The sequence below is a fragment of the Monodelphis domestica genome, chromosome 4 (assembly GCF_027887165.1).
Source record: "Monodelphis domestica isolate mMonDom1 chromosome 4, mMonDom1.pri, whole genome shotgun sequence".
Taxonomy (NCBI): Eukaryota; Metazoa; Chordata; class Mammalia; order Didelphimorphia; family Didelphidae; genus Monodelphis; species Monodelphis domestica.
Window position 1 is genome coordinate 106,166,513 of NC_077230.1, and position 18,914 is coordinate 106,185,426.

Here is an 18,914-nt window from a genome sequence, read left to right on the forward strand (position 1 = left end):
TGAGGTCAGCTGTTTCCTGGCATAGTTTGCTCGAGTTTCCTGGAGCAGAAGACCAAAGATCTTGTATAATTCAGAGGCCTGATGTCTAGGTCCTATGGTAATGAGGATCATAAAAAAATAAACAGACCCTTCCCTTTCCTCCAGCATTAATGCTGTTTGAGTAGGTATAAAGAACTGAATAAATCTCTTAGTTCTGTGATCACTGTCAGCTCAGAAAATCAAATCCCAGTCTGGCCTGGGGTACTAGAGAAATTGAAGCAGGCTGGTTTATTAAGGAGATTTGTCTAATGAGCAAAGCTCTGTGTGTGTGTGTGTGTGTGTGTGTGTGTATATCTGCTAGAATTTAGATCTCTGGAGATAAAATGGTCAGACACTATTTTTTTTTAAAAAAAAACCTTACTTTCCATCTTAGAATCAATACCAAGTATTGGTTTCAAGGCAGAAGAGCTTTAAGGGCTAGGTAATGGGGATTAAGTGACTTGCCCAGGGTCACCCAGCTAGAAAGTGTCTGAGGCTACATTTGAACCCAGGACCTCCCATCTCTAGGCCTGGCTCTCCATCCACTGAGGCACCCAGCCGCCCTCTGACACCTTTATAGAAGAGGAAGCCAAGGCCTCTTGGAAGAGAGATTATGCGGTTTGTTCAAGGTTGTAAATGACAGCTATAATTCGCAGCAGGGCATCAGAACACAAACCCAATATGCTTTCCACTTCAAAGTAGATAGATGGGAGACACGCCAGTTTGAAGTGAAGAAGCTGAGAATGCTGACAAAGGGTGGCAATAACTGAGCATGATCCACCAACATGGCCCTGGGAGACCTCATGCTTTTGAAAACATTTCCTACCTGTTTGTACGTGTTCCTTTTGGCTCTTTGATCTGGAGCGCTCAAGGCTTCCTCTGGTGGTTGCGGCTCTGGTATCCACGCTGTTTGTTCATTATATATAGATTTTCTCAGGCTTTGAGGCCCCTTGGCAGAAAAGTAGACAGTGTATGGCAGCTGAACCCAGTGATGCCCAAGGTGGACTTGGGAATGAGCCCCCCCTGAATTCTGCTTTCCCTCCCTGGAGTCTGTTTCCTCGACTCTAAAAGGAAGAGTTGGGGCCCAATAATGTCTAAAGACTTTCTGCTTGCACCTTCTTTCAGTCAATAGTTCACAACATCATCTGGGACTGGGTAAGACACTAATCCATTCCCTACCCAGTGGACCTAATCTGTAAATGGAGAGGCTACTAGTTACCTACCTGGGGGAATGGAAGGAAAGGGGAGAAGAGGAAGAGATGGCTACACTTCGAAGAAATGTGTAGAAAGTATTCAAATGCAAGAGAAATTTATTGTTAGTTTGCCAATGACCCTATTTGGGGTTTTCTTGGTAAAGAAAGATCAGGGGGTAGTTTGCCATTTCCTTCTCCAATTCATTTTCCAGATGAGGAAACTGAGGCAACTAGGGTTAACTGACTTCCCAGAGTCACCCAGGGAGTAAGGGTCTAAGGCCAGACTTGAATTCAGATCCTCCTAACTCCAGGGCCAGCACGCCATCCACTGTTCCTCTTAGCTGCCCTGATGCAAAAAAGAATTAGTATATAGTAAAAGTCATGCCAGTCTGCCTTTCCTTTAAATCTAAAAATCTCCTTTGCATGCAAAAGTGCCGCTGCTGACTCACTCACTGCCAGTGGGATGGGCATTTTGAGTTGTTTCTCCTCCGTGTACCCTGAGTCATACAACCACACTTTTGTGTTCTTTTGGTGAGAAAACACTGGCATCTATTTGCAAGAAGTGCTGGGCAGGGATAGGGATTAGTCTGTGGCTTGGGATTTGTGTGGGGGTGGAGCCAAAAGGCCTGTAAGATGATACCCTTCTGAATTGGGCCTCAGTTGGGAATTTGCTCAGAAATCCCTGGAAACCTCACAGGTCATCTTCAGGGGATCAGCCTTAAACCTCCTCTGATGAGGGCCCTTTTCCCTTAGAGCCAGAAGGAATCCTTGAGGGCAGGGGCTGCATTTTTGTCATTTCAGCCCCAACTCTACACATTATTCTTTAATGAATGAAATGGAATAGAATTGGGCAGATTTCAGAAAGGTAGTTGGCAAAGTCTTCTCTGCTACCACTGTAGATGATATGGACAGAGGTGAGTTGGATAAATGTAAAGTTATATAGAGGCGACTGAGTGGTTCAGTGGGGGGAGTGCTGAACCTGCAGTCAGGAAGACATGAGTTCAAAACCAGAGAAAACCCCAAATGAGGTCATGGAGATTCAGACAACAACAGTTATAAGGATGTAGAACTTAATGACCAGCTCACAGGGAGCTCAGAATAGCAAAGGCCTATCATTTATTGCTTTACAAATATGATCTCATTTTAGCCTTATACAATCTGGGGAGGTAGATGTTAATATTATCCCCATTTTGGAATGAGGAAACTGAGGCAGAAAGCAGTTGTCACTTGCTGTGGTCACAGACTTAAACTTGGGTCTTTTAGACTCCAGATCCAGTGCTCGATCTACTGTGCCACCTGTCTGGCCCTCAGAAGTCATCTAACCCAATGCCCTCATTTTACAGATGAGGAAACAATTCCAGGCATGTCAAGTGACTTCTCCAAGGTCTCACAGAGAGTAAACAGCAGACCCAGGAATTGACTTCTTCTTCCCTGATCCCAAATCTAGCCTTCTTTCCACTGTACCCCCTTGCCTCCATTGTGATTATTGATGAATCAGTGTCAAAGATCGTATCCTTGGTTGGTCTTGTGCTAATCAGCATTTTTGAATGGCTAAACAAGCATACGATTGTGATGGAATATTATTGCTCTGTAAGAAATGACAGGTTAATTTAAAAAATGGGATGACCTACATGAAATTATGAAGAATGAAATGAGCAGAACCAGAGAAAATCATACACCGTAGCAGAAATGTTGTTTGAAGAATGACTTGTGTGTGTCCGCCTCCAGAGAAAGAACTGATAAATAGAAACAAGCAAGAGCTGGTTTAATATCTACATAGATCTTTTTGTCAAATGATGCCTCCTGTAGTGGGGGAGGGGAGGGGTGGTGGGAGATACTTGGGAATGTTAGTGTAACAACTAAACAAATTAAATAATTGGAGGGAAAGACTTTTTTTTTTTATCAGTGACTTAGTTGAAGACATAAATGGCTTGATTATCTGAAAGAGAAAGAACAGAATTCCCATGTAGACATCTTGGGCTCCAGCTCTATGGAAGCCGTTAACTTGGGATCAGTAAGAACTCCGGGTCAGGCATCACACAGGCCAGGGATAGCTAAGCTAACTGACTGGCTTTCTCTGCTCATTTCCCAAGGCACGGAATTACACCTTTCTGCCCAGATTTCAGCCCTTAATTGTTGCGATGACGCTTAGGGATAAGAAGTGTTCTAAGGAAGTCGTTTGGAATCGGGAGGTTTGGGTTCTTTTCCTCAATTTGCCACTAAATCAGCTCTGTGGCCTTGAGGAAATCATGTAAACCCTGTAAGCTGTCTGTCAAAGGGAGAATGCAATTCCTATCTCAAATGAGGTCATAAAAGTAAAAGCAATTTGAACGTTAAAAGGATTATATAACCTGAAGTTTATATTACTTCATGTTTGTTGTTTGCCCTAAAGATAATAATGCACGTTTTATGACACCTTTATAGTTTCCAAAGTACTTTTATGTCCATTCTTTCATTTGATTCCAAAACATGCCTGGGAGGAAACCAAGTAAGACAGGTATTCTGGGCCCCACTTAACAGATGAGGAAGTCGAGACACCCCAAACCTCACTGTCTAGCCAAACTTAGCTCAAACAACATCGTGGAGCCAAGATGTAAAGAGCACGAGTCTAGGGAGTCGGAAGACCTGGATTCTAGTCCCAGCTTTGCCATTCACGGTTCATGTGACCTTGGGCACATGAGGTCACTTCTAGAAGACTCGGGTCCCCAATCTGTAAAATTAAAGGGTTTGATGATCCCTTAAAAAACATGATCCTCTGGAGAAGCAAATGGCGAACGATTCCAGTATACTTGCCAAAAAAATACCATGGAAAGCTGAGGACCTTCATGGGGACTTGAAGAGTCAAAAGTAACTATATGACTGAACAATAACAATTGAGTCCTTGTCAGCCCTAAAAGTCTTTGATTCTAGGATCTTTTTATCCTGTTAGTCTTTTTCCACTTTACTCCATATTGCATCCTTCCTGGACAGTGTTTTTATTGAAATGGAATGAATCCTAGTTCTGTGACCCTGGGCAAGTCACTTGACCCCCATTGCCTAGCCCTTACCACTCTTCTGCCTTGGAACCTACACACAGTATCAATTCTTGGACAGAAGGTAAGGGTTTAAAAAGAGAAAAGAAAAATGGAATGGAATGAAAAAGCATTTATCAGGGGCTTGTGCTCGGGATACAAACAGAAAATGGAGATAGTCTGTGCCTTTAAGGAGCTCACTTCCTAAGTGAGGGCATTAACACCCAAAGGGAGATTCCCTTTCATGGCAGGTGGCAAAGGGCAGGTGGTTCTTGGGTTCTTGAATCCAAGGCTCAAGTGGGAAACTGAGATATCTCCGGCTCCAATGAGGGCAATCGATGTAAAGCACGTTGCAGACTTTATGATTACTATTATTATTATTGTCCTAGTGTCACCAGTTTATTCCTGGATTCTTCTGTTCTCCTGATGAGCTCAAGCAGTGATTCTAGGGCATTGCGGGGGTATGCTGGGAAATGTTTAACAACTGATTTGATGAGGAGAGGATGGAAGAGGACAGGAAGAAAAAATGTCTGTACACACATACTTGAAGTTTAACTTGTATTATTAAGTCTAGACAGTCAACAGAACAATAAACCGAGCCCTGATTTGTAGAAGCAGCCGATTTCTGAGGTATAAAATGCTCACGTGAATGAGCAATAAATGAAAATTTAATAATGGGCTGTGGGGGACTCTAGAAACACCACTTCCTCTAGCAATCAGTATGACCTAGTGGGAAGAGAAGTGAAGTTGGTGTCAGGTGAGACCCGTCCTCACCACTTACTAGTTTCAACAACTTCTCTGAGCCTCAGTTTTCTCATCTGTGAAGTGGGATAATTAATCTAGTATGGAACCTAGTATGGTTCCTACTTCACAGGGTTGTCGTGAAGGTCATATGATATTATTATAACATATTGTAATGTATTATAAATATTATGATATTGTATAAATGCCAGCTACTCACTGGATAGAAGATGCTAGGGAGATGGAAGAATCAAATATAATAGCAAGGTTTTTCATATGGGAGCAAATGGTGGTCCTATCAATAGAATTAATGAAATTAGGAGGAGGAATGGGTTTGGGATGAAATCATTCACTCCACCACGGAATACATTTATTACAGATGTATAGTAATATGCCAGGCCAGGCTCTGGGGATACAAAAAGAGACAAAAAGATTGTCCCTGCCATCCAGAAGCTTACATTCTAATGGGGAAGACAATATGCAAACAAATATATAGAAAGCAAGCTGTGTACTGGATAAATAGGAGAAAATAAAAGGAAGCCACTGGAAGTAAGAGACATTAAAAAAGGCTTCCTATAGAAGATGGGCTTTTAGATTGGACTTAAAGGAAGTCAGGAAGGTCAGTAGCTGGAGCAGAGGAAAAGAGCATTCCAGGGATGAGGATATCCAGAGAAAATGCCCGGAGCCAAGAGATGGAGTATCTTATTCCTGGAACAACCAGGAGGCCAATGTCATTGAATCAGAATACCTGTCAGGGAATTAGGTGTGAGAAGACTGGAAAGGCTATAAGGCTATAGGAGCTAAACTCTGAAAGGCTTTGAATGCCAAACAGAACATTTTGGATTTGATCCTGGAGGCAATATGAAGGCATAAGTTGTGGGGGGGAGTACTCCTTCAGTTATTGCCTGAAGCACAGAAATGTATTTAAAGCAACAGGAAAAAAAGCCAGTTTTTTTTACAGTGTAAATATTCCTCTTTTTTTTCCTTAAAGATATCAGAGTGAGGTAGTTAGGTAGAACACTGGATAGTGTACCAGGCCTGGGGTTCAGAGGATCTGGGTTCAAATCTGACCCCAAACACTTTCCTAGAGGTGTGAGTCTGGGGAAGACAGTTAACCCCAATTGCCTATTCATTGCTGCTAGAATTGATGCTAAGATAGAAGGTAAGGGTTTTCTTTTTTTTTAAAGGCATGAGGTTAAGATTCTAAAAGCTCTGGGATACTGTGCAGATTTTATGGAAATCTATGTCCGACAGACATTTGGGAATATAGCTTTGGAGCTCAGTAAAGATGTCAAGACTCCAGATAGAGATCTGAGAGCTTTATGCATGCAGGTGATAGTTGAACCACTGAGAGTTTGTAAGAGGTTGCCAGGGAGACACTGTAGTAAGAGGGGAGAAAAAGGCCAAGAAAACAATCTCTAGATTAATGATTAGCTTCATAAAAACTCAAGTTCTGATCACAAATATGCTGTGGATTTTGTTCTTAATAGAACAGAAACACTCATATCTGGAGAACTGTGTGTAGTTCTGAAAACCATATTTTAAGGGGGCTCTTGGTTAGTTAGGGCAGCTAGGTGGTACAGTGAATAGAGCTCTGAGCTTCCAACAGGAAGACTCCTCTTCCTGAGTTCAAATCTGGCCTCAGACATTTACTAACTGTGTGATCCTGGGCAAATCACTCTAACCCTGTTTGCCTCAGTTTCCTTACCTATAAAACTGAAGAAGGAAATAGCAAACCATTCCAGTATCTTTGCCAAGAAAACCCCAAATGGGGTCACAAAGATTCAGGCATGTCTGAAATGACTGAACACAGAAAATCAGTAGTTCAGTCAAAGTGTGGGGGAAGTCAAAGACTAGCTAGTGCTAAAGAATGCAATATCCAGAAGTCTTGTCTTTTCCTCAAAAAATAATAATAATAATAAACAAAACACATGGTTTCCAAGCCCTTCACAATCCATTCTTTCATATAACCTTCATAAAACATTTACTTCCCAGCTATCATTTTAAAACTTTTCTATGAAATGTTATACAGAATTCCATGTGAAGGAGTAAGAGGCATTTGTAAGATAAATCCTTTAGACAATCATCAGATGAATGGCTTCTTCAAAGCTCTCTACTTCTCCCTACAACACTCTTTCCTTCTAATATGATCTGAACTAATAGGATTCTGGACCAATAGGAAGAATGATGGAGAAGCACTCTGACTCTCTTCTTTCTCCCCCATTCCTCAGTTGCCTGGCCTTCTATATACTTAGTTTCATACCATTCCTCATTGTGTCAACCCCAGCTCCCTCCATAGTGTTCAAATCTGCAAGATTGTCCCTTCAATCCTCTTCCCACTCCCCCTACCTAAACTTCCAACTCCATTGGACTATGATCTCTACCAATTGATAGGGGAAAGTGATCTGATTTACAATAATGTATGAGTGATTGATAAGTTTAACCTATTATACTTCTAGAAAGAGCTCATTATTCTCCCCAAAAGGAAAACAGTGTCTGTCTCTAATGATGAAATTTCAAGCAATGTGACAAAATTAAAAAAAAAAAGAATATCAGGCTTTGGTGGGAGAGATGCTCTCCCTCCCTTTTTCTTCCCTCTGCGTTATAAGAAACTTGGAGCTCTTGCTGACATCATAAAATAGCTATTTGCATGCTGTTTAGAAAATAATTTCTGTACATGAGATTTTCCCATTGACCACCATGTAGGCATCCACTTACAAAGCGGAGAAGTTCTGAAGAGAGCTATAAGTGCAATGATGGGATTTTCAGGGTAACAGCCACACAGAGATCAGAAAGGATCAAGAAGCAGATGAATGAAGAACATAATTCATTCCATAGTCTTGCCAAGTCTTGTCATAATACTGTCAGAAGCCATTCCCTGGGAAGCAGAAATGATTGGTGCTGCCAAGGAAAATACAACAAATTTAAATGACTCTTTTTTTGGTCCATAGTTTGATCGCCTTTTTTTAATGGGCTCAGGATATGGGTGCCAGAGTCTGACATAGACGTGAACTAAAGGCTTTGGAAAAGATAGCTCAGCAAGACTGGACTTTAACTTAACTGAAAACTTAACTCACCACCAGCCAGTTCCTTCTTGGTGTTACAGGTGCTACATTTTGGACTAACTTGGGCTGTAGACACGTGACTCACAAAGGGATCCAAAAGAATGTGTCCTTTCTGGCATGTATCTAAGAAGTCCTCTGTTTAGGAAGAAGTTTAATGAAAATACATGTAAAGTCCTATGCTTGGGTTAAAAAATCAATTACAAAAATACAGAACAAGTAAGGCATTCCTAGATAATAGTTTATGAGAAAAAAATACATCTGGGGGTTCCAGGGGACCAAATGGTATATGAGAACCTTCATGCAAAGGAAATTGTTCTCAGGGACCATGAAACACAACAACCCACAACTTTATTCTACTGCTAAGGAGGACCTACCTGACTTCTTCTTTTTGCTGTCACCAAACTCAATTGCTCTAAATTTATAGCATCACAAAGGGGCTTGTTTAAAATCAGAGATAACTGATTATAGTGCCTATCTCTTTTAAATAATCTGGCGTCTCACCAATCTAGAATGAGTGGAAATGTCCAAGTAATCTCTTGGAACAGTAGACTGCACCTGCTCCCTTTCCCCGTTCATGCTTCTAAATGCTGTCCCCATAGTGCTAAAAATTAAGTTATGTCAAGTATTTGTAATCTCCTAGATGCTGTGGCATTATTTCTGGGCACGAGGAAGCATTAGGTTGTCTATTGTAGAGAGAGGGGATTCATTTAAACAAGACTTAAGTCAGCACCTACTATCTATCTATCTATATCTATATACCTAGGGACTGTGGGGGACATGAAAAATGGCATTTGTTGTTATTGTCAAGTCATTTTTCACTTGTGTCTAACTCTTTGTGGCCCCATTTGGGGTTTTCTTGGCATAGATACAAGAGTGGTTTGCTATTTCCTTCTTCAGCTCATTTTGTAGATGAGAAAACTGAGGCAAATAGGGTAAAGTGACTTGTCCAGGGTCTCACTGCTAATATGGATCTGAAGCCCAATCTGAACTCAGGAAGATAAATTTTCCTGACACCAACCTTGGCACTTCATCCGCTGTGCCACCCAGCTAGGAGAAAGCATAATAATATATAATAATAATAGCTAATATATAATGCTTTAAGTTTTACAAGGGGCCTTACATATGTAAACTAATTTAATCCTCATAACAGCTCTTAAAAGAGAAACTATAATTACCCCCATTTTACAAATGAGTAAATAGAGATTGAGGGAATTTAAGTAATTTGCCTAGGACCACATACAGCTAATAATTACAAGGATTTGAACTCAGGTGAGCATGAGTGCCAGTCCAGCACTCTGGTGACCACAGCAACTAGATATTTGCCTATCTACAATCATTTCCAAAATGGGGCAAAGTCTCGTTAGGGAGAGAAGTTATACAGAAAAAAGTTAACTAAGATCACAAGTAATTTATGATAAGGGCTCAAGTGAATGGCATAGATAACTGCTGTGTTAGAAGGAGTTAGGGGGTAGGATAGAAGAAAGGGGGAGAGACAGGCAGACAGAGAGATTATGGTGGGCTGGTAGTTAGGAAAGACTTTCTGGAAGAGATGACAATTGATTTAGGCCTTGAACGTAGAGTAATTTAATGGAGAGATGGCATTCCAAGAAAAGGAATGGCACAAGCAATGGCACGGGGACACTAATGAGAACAATGTGTTCAGGGGAGCATTAAGAAAATGCTCCTATAATGGTCTTCTCTTCTAGCAGCCTTGCAATGACCCAGGACAATTCTGAGGGACTTACGGGAAGGAACGCTATCCACATCCAGAGAAAGAACTGTGGGAGTAGAATCCCAGAGGAAAAACATTTGCTTGATCACATGGTTTGATGGGGATATGATTGGGGATGTTGACTTTAAATGATCGCTCTAGTGCAAACAGTAATAATATGGAAATAGGTTTTGAGCAATGATACATATAAAACCCAGTAGAATTGCTTGCAGGCTCCAGGAGGGGGAAGGAAGGAGGGGAGGGAAAGAACATGAATCATGTAACCATGGAAAAATATTCTAAATTAATTAAATTTTAAAATGTTTTAATGCTTGTAAATGGAGTTGGGGGAGAGTGGGAAATAAGATAGGATAGGCAGGTTGGGGGCAGATTTGTTGATAGGATGACAAATTTCAACTTGAACCTAAAAGCAAATTAAAGCATTAGTCTGAAAGTAGAGTTTTAGGAGGATTAATCTGGTAGCAGCATGGAAAATAATTTAGCTAAGAGAAAACTGAGTCAGGAGAACAGGCCAAAAGGTATGACAGGGGAAGAGAACTTTCTACTTAATCAGATAGTGGTCCCCTCTCTGTCCTAAATTTGACAGAATGTTTGGGATAGGAATAAAGTCACAGAAAATAAACTAAAATTAAACTTCAGGAACTCATCCAGGCAGAGTTAAAACAAGGCACTTACTATATATCAGGCATTGAGGAATCAAAGACAAAAATAAAAGCATTCCTGCCCTCAAGGAGCTTACATTCTATCAGAAGAGATAATGTATGTAAATGAATATTTTAAAAAATGATTGTTGTTGCTTATTCATTTTAGCCATGTCTGACTTTTTTGTGACCCCATTTGGGGTTTTCTTAATAAAGATATTGGAATGGCTTGCCATTTCCTTCTTCAGTTCATTTTACAGATGAGGAAACTGAGGCAAACAGAGTATAGTGATTTCCCAGTGTCACACAGCTATTAAGTGTCTGAAGCCAGATTTGAACTGAAAAGGATGAGTCTTCCTAGGTACCCTATCCAATGTGCCATCTAGCTGCCCTGAATATACAGAATGCATACAAATAAGTACAAGTTACTTTAGTGGAAAGGCTCCTGCAGCTGGAAAGGTCAGAAAAGTTCTGGTAAAAGAGGGAGCATTGGGACCACACTTTGAAAGAAACTAGAGAATCGAAGTATAGTTAATCTGTGTAGATAGCGTTTTAAAGGAGTTTTACTGAGAAAGAGGGAAGATATAATTCACTGTTGTTAGCAGAATTGGTAGAATCAAGTGGGATTTTATTTAAGGATACAGAAAACTAGTTGTTTGTAAGTAACAGAGCAAGAACCAGTCAACAGAAAGAAACTGAAGATTAAAGAGAAAAGAGGGACAATAAAGGAGACACTCTATAGAGAAAACAGGAAGGAATGGGATCAAGGGTGTAACAATTAAATTTAGGTTTTGACTCAATATGAGAGTTATAAAAGTGGTCACCATTTATAAAATATTAGCCCTTAAGTCAAAAATGACTAAGCAGCTTTTATTTACAAGGTAGTGATAGTGAACATGGGAAATATAGGAAGGAGACAAAGCCTGGTCTATCCTACCAGCCCTAAGTGCTGCTCTGGTGAAGTCTGGCACAACCCCCGGCAGGGGCTTCCCCAAGTCCCGATCTCCATGTGGATTTCCCAGTTGTCCTCAGTCAGAAATCCCAGTAGTGTCATCAACCAGACTTCCACCAAGGCAGAATGACTCAGAGGAAAAGTGTGTCTTTCAGTAATACTCACCAACACAAAATCCAAGGGAAGAGTCTCTCCAAAATCCAAGGAAGGAATGGTCTCCAATGACCCAATCTCTCCAAAAACCAAGGAAGCAAAAAGACCAGTCCATGTTGGTCTCTTCTTTTATACCCCCTTTCCCATGTCATTTCCTGTCTCTCCCCCTCTTCGCAGAAACCAATTGCAGTCTTTTAATTTGCCTAGCACTGCCCCGGGGTAGGCAGTGTCCTTTGGAGGTGAGAGTTTTCTCTAGTAAGTGACTTGTGAATTCTCTTACTTTAAGTGTTGAGTTCTTGATTTTATTAACTAAAAATAGACAAAGGGAGAGTTAATTCTATCTTCACAAAGGTACATGTAGGAGGTGGTTGGCACATATTAAAAAAAACAACATTAAAACTTGTCTCCCAGTGTTCCCCCTCACCACATGCAGAACCACCTTTAATAATCACCTAACTTTCCCATTCCTCATTTCTGCTTGAGTCTAGTCTGATCAACATTTTTATAAAAGATTCAAATAAAAGCCAAAATGACAGGCTTATCAAAACTTACAGTTGAAGCAAAGTGAAGAGGGATAGAAAAAACCATCAAATGACAGACTCATTATCCAAAAAGACCTCAGCAGCTAAGGATGGAGAACCAAATCCAATTAACAAGAAGAAATGTTCTAGCAATCAACACACAATCCTATGCTTGGGTTTTAAAAATCAACAATAAAAATACAAGATGAAGGAAGCATGTCTAGACAATAATTCAGGTTAAAAAAAACCTGCAAGACTTACTATATTTATCATATGAGCTTGGCATTATGAAATGGTAGCCCCAAAAAGCTAGTATGATTTTAGACTGCATAAAAAGAGGCCTAGTGTCTAGAATGGGGAAGGCAATAGTCCTGGTCAAGTAGGTATTATTATGTCCAGTTATGGGTACCATATTTTGGAAAGTACATCAGCAAAGTGGAATGTGAAGCCATCAGGATACCTAGAAGATAGTAGTCTGTGTGATATGAAGAAATGAGGCTTTATTGGGGACACAGAAACTGTTTTCAGGTAGTTGGAGATCATTTATATGAAGAACTACTCTTCCTGGCCCTAGAGGACTGAACTAAGAATAAAGGATCATCATTGCAGAGGAATTTGTTCCATTAAAAATATCTCCTAATGTTTGTTGTTTTTTGGTCATTTCAGTCATATCTTTGTATCCCTTTGGGGGATTTTCTTGGCAAATATATGAGTGGTTTTGCCATTTCCTTCTCATTTTAAAGATGTAGCAACTGAGGCAAATAGGGCTAAATGTCTTTCCTAGAGTCACATGGCTAATAAGTCTCTGAGGACAGATTTAAACTGGGAGAGATGAGTCTTCTTGATTCCAAGGCCAGTGCTCTATCCACTGCACCACCTAGCTTCCACTTTCCTCATGTTTAGAGTGTCCACAAAGGGAATGAGCTATTTGGAGAAAAGGTGACTTCCCAGGATCAGTGGAGATCTTCAAGATGTCAGAGGAGTTTGTGGCAAGGATGCCTGTTCATGTAGAGTTGGATTGGGCGGACTCTGAGAACAACTGTCATTCTTCAGTCCTCGATCTGGGTCTGTGGTTTGTTATCTCTTTGCACCCAGACTCCCTCCCTAACTCCAGGCAAACTTTTCAAAGCTATTCCTCAGGCAGCAATAGGTTCCAAATTTTCTGTCCTTTATCCTCCCCCAGGAAAGCAAATGCTTTATGTTTGAGAAGATGAACCACCAGCCCAGCCTGACACCGTTATAAATTTGCCCTCACGATTATTTTGGTGACATAAATCCCCATTCCCTGCTCAGATTCATGGCAGTTGAGTACCACCATGTGGGAGGCCTACTTCAATAAATTCACAGCATCCCCCATACCTGGCATATAGGAAAAGATTTATGGCCCTGTTTGCTGGAATTCATCCAGTTAGCCAAATAGCCCAGCAGGGAATCTGCTTCAAATAAATTATATAGAGTACACTGTGTTTGTATCTGAGTGTGTTTGTGCATTTTTGTGCTTGTATTTACATGATGGATATTGTTCCTCATTGCTCTGTGTCTCACCAAGGGCATCCTTTTTGATCTGGGTCTGAGAAGGCAAGAGTTGGCCAGCTGTGGCCACTTGATTTAATAGTGTTTGCCGAAGTTGTTTGCTTTGCAGTCAAAAAAAAAAAAAGGAAAGATTAACAGCTTTTCCTTGCCACTACTCTCCAGGCTCTGATGTCTTTGCTAAACCAAACTCTAGTAAGAATTCACCAGTAAGATCACCAAAAGTGTCTCCTGGGTGGAGCCAGGTTACGGAGAGCTGTAAATGCCAAGGGAAATCATTTGGATTTTACCTCATAAACAAGGATGCTAGTCCTGGATTCAGATCTCATTTTTGCCATTTCCTTCCTTTTGAATTTCATCTATAAATGAAGGGGATGGACTAGATGGCCTGGAATCTCCTCTCTAGACAAAAATCTGCTCTTGTAAGCCATTATATTTCTAGTTTCAAGCCTCAGTCCTACACTACTCCCAACACACAGGAACCACATTAAAATGCAATTGAGAAATGTGCAACAAAATAAATAGAATAATAGAATATAGATAATGTTCATATGTGGCTTCAATATGGGGCCCACAGGGATGCTTATGTCAGGCTTAGTGGCCCCAGTTTCTGTTTGAGTTGACACCACAATCTTAGGGCTTGAAAATTACTTCACCCTGACCTACTGCTGATGGATAGCAAATGAATCCCTGGAGACCCTTCGTTCTCAAGGAACTCTACACATTTTTTCCCAAGGAAAAGAAATCTTGTCAAAAATTACTGAAGAAATCTAAATATGAGTTGGCTAGTCAGTTAGCTGAGGAATTAGCATATGTTAGATATTAAGATACGAGAGGCAGCATGAGATAATCCTGGATTGAGTGTGAGAAAGTTGTGGAAGGGATTGGGACAGCAAGCGGTTAATTGTGGGAATTGAGTGAGCCATACTGACTCCATCTTGTGACTTAATTCTGGAGCTTTCTATTCAATTATGGGCCTAGTCCAAATTCTGACTTGTGAGAAAAGATTATTCAGTTGGGAGAATTAGGAGAAAATCTTAATTGTATTACTGGAATCTAGCCCAGCATGGCTAGGAAACTGGACCACCTCTACCTGCTGTTTAGAGACCCTGAACCCAGGATTTAGAAAGACAGTAAGATCCTGAGATGGATGGAAGGAGTTTTCTCATGATTGTACATCTCAAGCAACCCACATGGCTTATCTACAAACTGGCCCCAATCATTCTTTCCCTGTTTCTTTGTTTAGAGATACTTGGGAAGGAGTAAGACACCTCTTTTCCTCAATTCAGGGAATTGCACTTCTTCACTCTCCCCCTCCCAAATTGAAAAATCCCTCATCTTTCATCCAATTAGAAATCAGATTAGCAAATGTATTGTTTCCTTCTAGTTAATTTGTCTTAATTTGATTAATTGCTTTTACCCTACAAAAATGTCTTCCCATATATTTCGCGTCTGTCCCTAAACTGAGGTCCTGGTTTGTTAGGCAAATTAGCATGTATTGTTTAAGAAATCAATATCAAAAGTTTGTGTTCCTCATCTTTTGCAGGTTACATTAGTCAAAAAAAATTTGAATTCATATTCTGCCTGGGAAATTCCATAGCTTTTAGGGGCCAGCTAGGGGGCACAGGATGAACGCTGATGTCTTATAGAGATTTGTATCCTCTTGAGGCCATGTCAGCTGGCTACTTTTCTACTAATACTGGTGGGCCAAGTTCTCTCTGTGACCAGGTACCATAGAAAGAAGAAACCTTCTTCTAGGGTAACTGTTTCCCCCAGTGTGTGTCTTCTTGCTCTCCTTGCTCCCTGAGGAGGAGGGACAAAGTAGAATTTGTGGGCACCCAACTATGGCCTCGGAAAGGTTCACCAATGTTTGACCAGCCCTCTCAGCATGTCGGGGATCCTTGTCACCTGTGTCCTGGAATGAGAACTGGGGTGGGGGAGCCTCTGCCTGACTAGGGGGCACTAATCATGCAGCTACAGCCACCATAACAATCCTTGCCAACTTTTGGAAAATTCAGTCAAATAAAATTCTTATCCAAGGGTGAAAAAAAAAATCCCCATTGCCAAGTCCGTACTGCTCTTCTGCCTTAGAACCAATATACAGTATTGATGGAAGAAAAGGGTTTAAAAAAAAGAAATTCTATAGCATTTGACCTGAGAAAGTGAGAAAAGAATCATGGGATCATGGACCAAGAACCAGAAGGGAACCACAGAAACAACCCCTTCATTGGAAACTGAGGCCTATGGAATTTAAATTATTTCCCTGTGGTTCTGGTTTTAGAGGAGTATTTTCTTACAATGACCAATATGGAAGTAGGTTTTGCATGATAATACATATATAACCCATAACCCAGCTCAAATTCTCAAATTGCTTACCATCTCCAATGGGAGGTGGGAAGGAGGAAGGAAGACAGTTTGGATCTTATAATTTCAGGAAATACATGTATGTAATCGGGAAAATAAAATATCTTTAAATGATTTTAAAACTATTTTCCCACAGTCACAGAGGGAGTGAACATCAAAAGAAGAAATCTGAACCCAGATCTTCGAACAGTTACTTCATCTAAAAATTGTATAATAATAATAATAGGAACTATTATAAAGCTTTGGAGAGCATCAAGTGAAATAATGTATGCATTGGCTATAGATCCTGAAAATGGTTGGCATATACTAGCTAAGGGGTCTGACCTTGTTACTGATCCAAGCCCAAGAAATCTATTACCCTTCAGGCTGCCATTTTAATTCCTGCCCTTGAAGCCCTCTTCTAATTTACCTTTTCCCTCCAGGGGCCTCTGATGTCCTCCCTCCCTCCCTCTCAGTCTCTCTCCCTCTCTCTCTCCCTCTCTCTCTCTCTCTCTCTCTCTCTCTCTCTCTCTCTCTCTCTCTCTCTCTCTCTGTCTCACACACTCACACACACACACACACACACACACACACACACACACACACACACACACACACACACACACACACACACCACTGAGCCCTGAATAACCTAGGGTTTGTTTGAACAAATCCGGACCGTGGCGGGTGATGATGGGGGCCCGGCCGGGGCTGTTCATCCCATGCAGTTCCCCCGAGGATTCTCACCAAAGCCAGGCATGGGCCTGAGGGGCGTCCGTGCTCTAGGAATGGGCCAGGATCCGTTGAATTGTGGGAACCCTCTCATTGAAGCGCTGTGTGGTATACAGCTTCCATTGAAGCTTGATCCCTATTCCTATCGTGGGGGTTTCAAATAAACCTGTCAAGCTGACAGGAAGGGGCCAGGCTTCCACCCGCCTGATTAGAAACTATTGAATTGGGAGCCCCAGGGAAGTGTGGGGGATGGTGGGCGAGCTGATAGATCAGCAGCTACAGACTGCCTGCTTTGCAGGAATATAATTCATTCAGGCAGCAGCCCCTTCAGGCTGGGGAACTTGAGTGCAGTTAGGTACGACGTATTCCAGAGAGAAGAACCCTGTGGCCTGAGCTCAGAGTCCAATAGTATTCCATCACCAACAGATACCACCATTTGTTCAACCATCCCCCAATCGATGGACATCCCCCCATTTTCCAATTTTTTTATCACCGCAGCTACGAATATTTTTTACATGTCTTTTTCCTTATTATCTATTTGGGGTACAAACCCAGCAGTGCTATCGCTGGATCAAAGGGCAGACAGTCTTTTAGTGCCCTTTGGGCATAGTTCCAAATTGCCCTCCAGAATGGTTGGACCAATTCACAACTCTACCAGCAATGTATTAGTGTCCCAATTTTGCCACATCCCCACCAATAGTTATCCCTTTCCTTTGCTGCCATATTGGCCAGTCAGCTAGGTGTAAGATGGTACCTCAGAGTTGTTTTAATTTGCATTTCTCTAATCAGGAGAGATTTAGAACACTTTTTCATATTCTTATTGATAATTTTTATTTATTCATGACTGCCTTGACCCTTGACCATTCATGTCTCTTGACCATTTGTTGATTGGGGAATGGCTTGATTTTTTGTAAATTTGACTTAGTTCCTTATATATTTGGGAAATTAAATCTTTGACAGAGTTTTGTTATAAAAATTTTTTTCTCAGTTTGTTGCTTTCCTTTTTTTTTAATAACCCCTACCTTGTGCCTTGGAATCGATACTGAATATTGCTTCTAAGGCAGAAGAGCTAGGCAATAGGAGTTAAGTGATTTGCCCAGGGTCACACAGCTAGGATGTGTCTGAGGCCACATTTGAACCCAGGACCTCCCATCTCTGGGCCTGACAAGCAACCTTAGAAATGACCTAGTCCAACCCCTTCATTGTATAGACAATCACTTAAACTCAGCCACAGTTTCCTCATCTGTAAAATGGGAGTAGTAACAATAGCATGTAAAGTGCTTCACAAACCTTGAAGTACTCTATAAATGTTAGCTATTATAGGCCTGGTTTTTTAAAAAATTGTCAGATTCATGAAATTTTAGAGCAGAAAGGGACCTAGGAGATCATCTAGACCAATCTTTGGCCAATAATATACTGTTCTTATCTAACCCTGTCATTCCATCCTCCATCCCCTCTCCCAGGACTATATTTTCTATAAACCAGACCTATAAGTACCTGTTTGGGTGGAAGACAGTGGTCTTGTCACCCTTCTTCTCAAAACACTGTGGTGGTTCCTCATTCCCTAGTGGACACAGCCCAAAGTCCTTAACTGAACAGCCAAGACCCTCCATGATCTGACCCCAACCTGCATGTCCCTTGTTTCCTAACATGAATTCCACCCTTTAGCCACCTGGCCAATGTATTCCCTGTCCTCTGAACACACTGGGTACTTTCCTTTCTCTGTCCTCAGCGTTGGTGAGGACAAAGCTTGTTTGAAATGCTCTCCTCTTCCTTTTGTTTAACCAAAATTTACCTATCCCTGAAGCCTCAGTTCCAGGCTCATGTACTCCTTAAGCCTCCAGCCCCAGTGTTCCATGTGCCATCTTGTAGTCATAATTATTTACCTTTGTGTTTATTGTGCTCTGCCCCCCACCAAGACTGGAGGTAGCCTGGAAGCAGCAGAGACCAGATTTTAGACTCCTGTGTATCTTTCTCAGCACCTAGCATAGGACACACAGTAGAAAAGCTCAGGAAAGACTTGCCCAGTGAACGAAGGAAGAAATAAATGAATGAAACAAACTGAGCACTGGTCCAAGCAAGTGTCTGGGTTCTAAGGAAACCAGAGCAGGCCCAAGGGAAATCAGGCAGTGTTTCTACTGAAGCCAGACAATCAGAAACGTGCAGTTATGCCCTTAGTTTTTCCCCTTGGTTTGCTTATCATAGGACTGTGTGTTGTGGAGAGAACTCATAAGTGTTTCTGCTTCAGGCAGACAGATGTTTATGTTGTGTTTTCTTGAGAT

At 41.3% G+C, this 18,914-nt stretch overlaps 1 protein-coding gene across 10 annotated transcripts in view; it reads left to right on the forward strand.

Annotated features, from left to right (window-relative positions):
• Positions 1-18,914, forward strand: part of ARHGEF4 (Rho guanine nucleotide exchange factor 4) — a 518,865-nt gene that overhangs the window by 421,516 nt on the left and 78,435 nt on the right. The window lies entirely within an intron of this gene.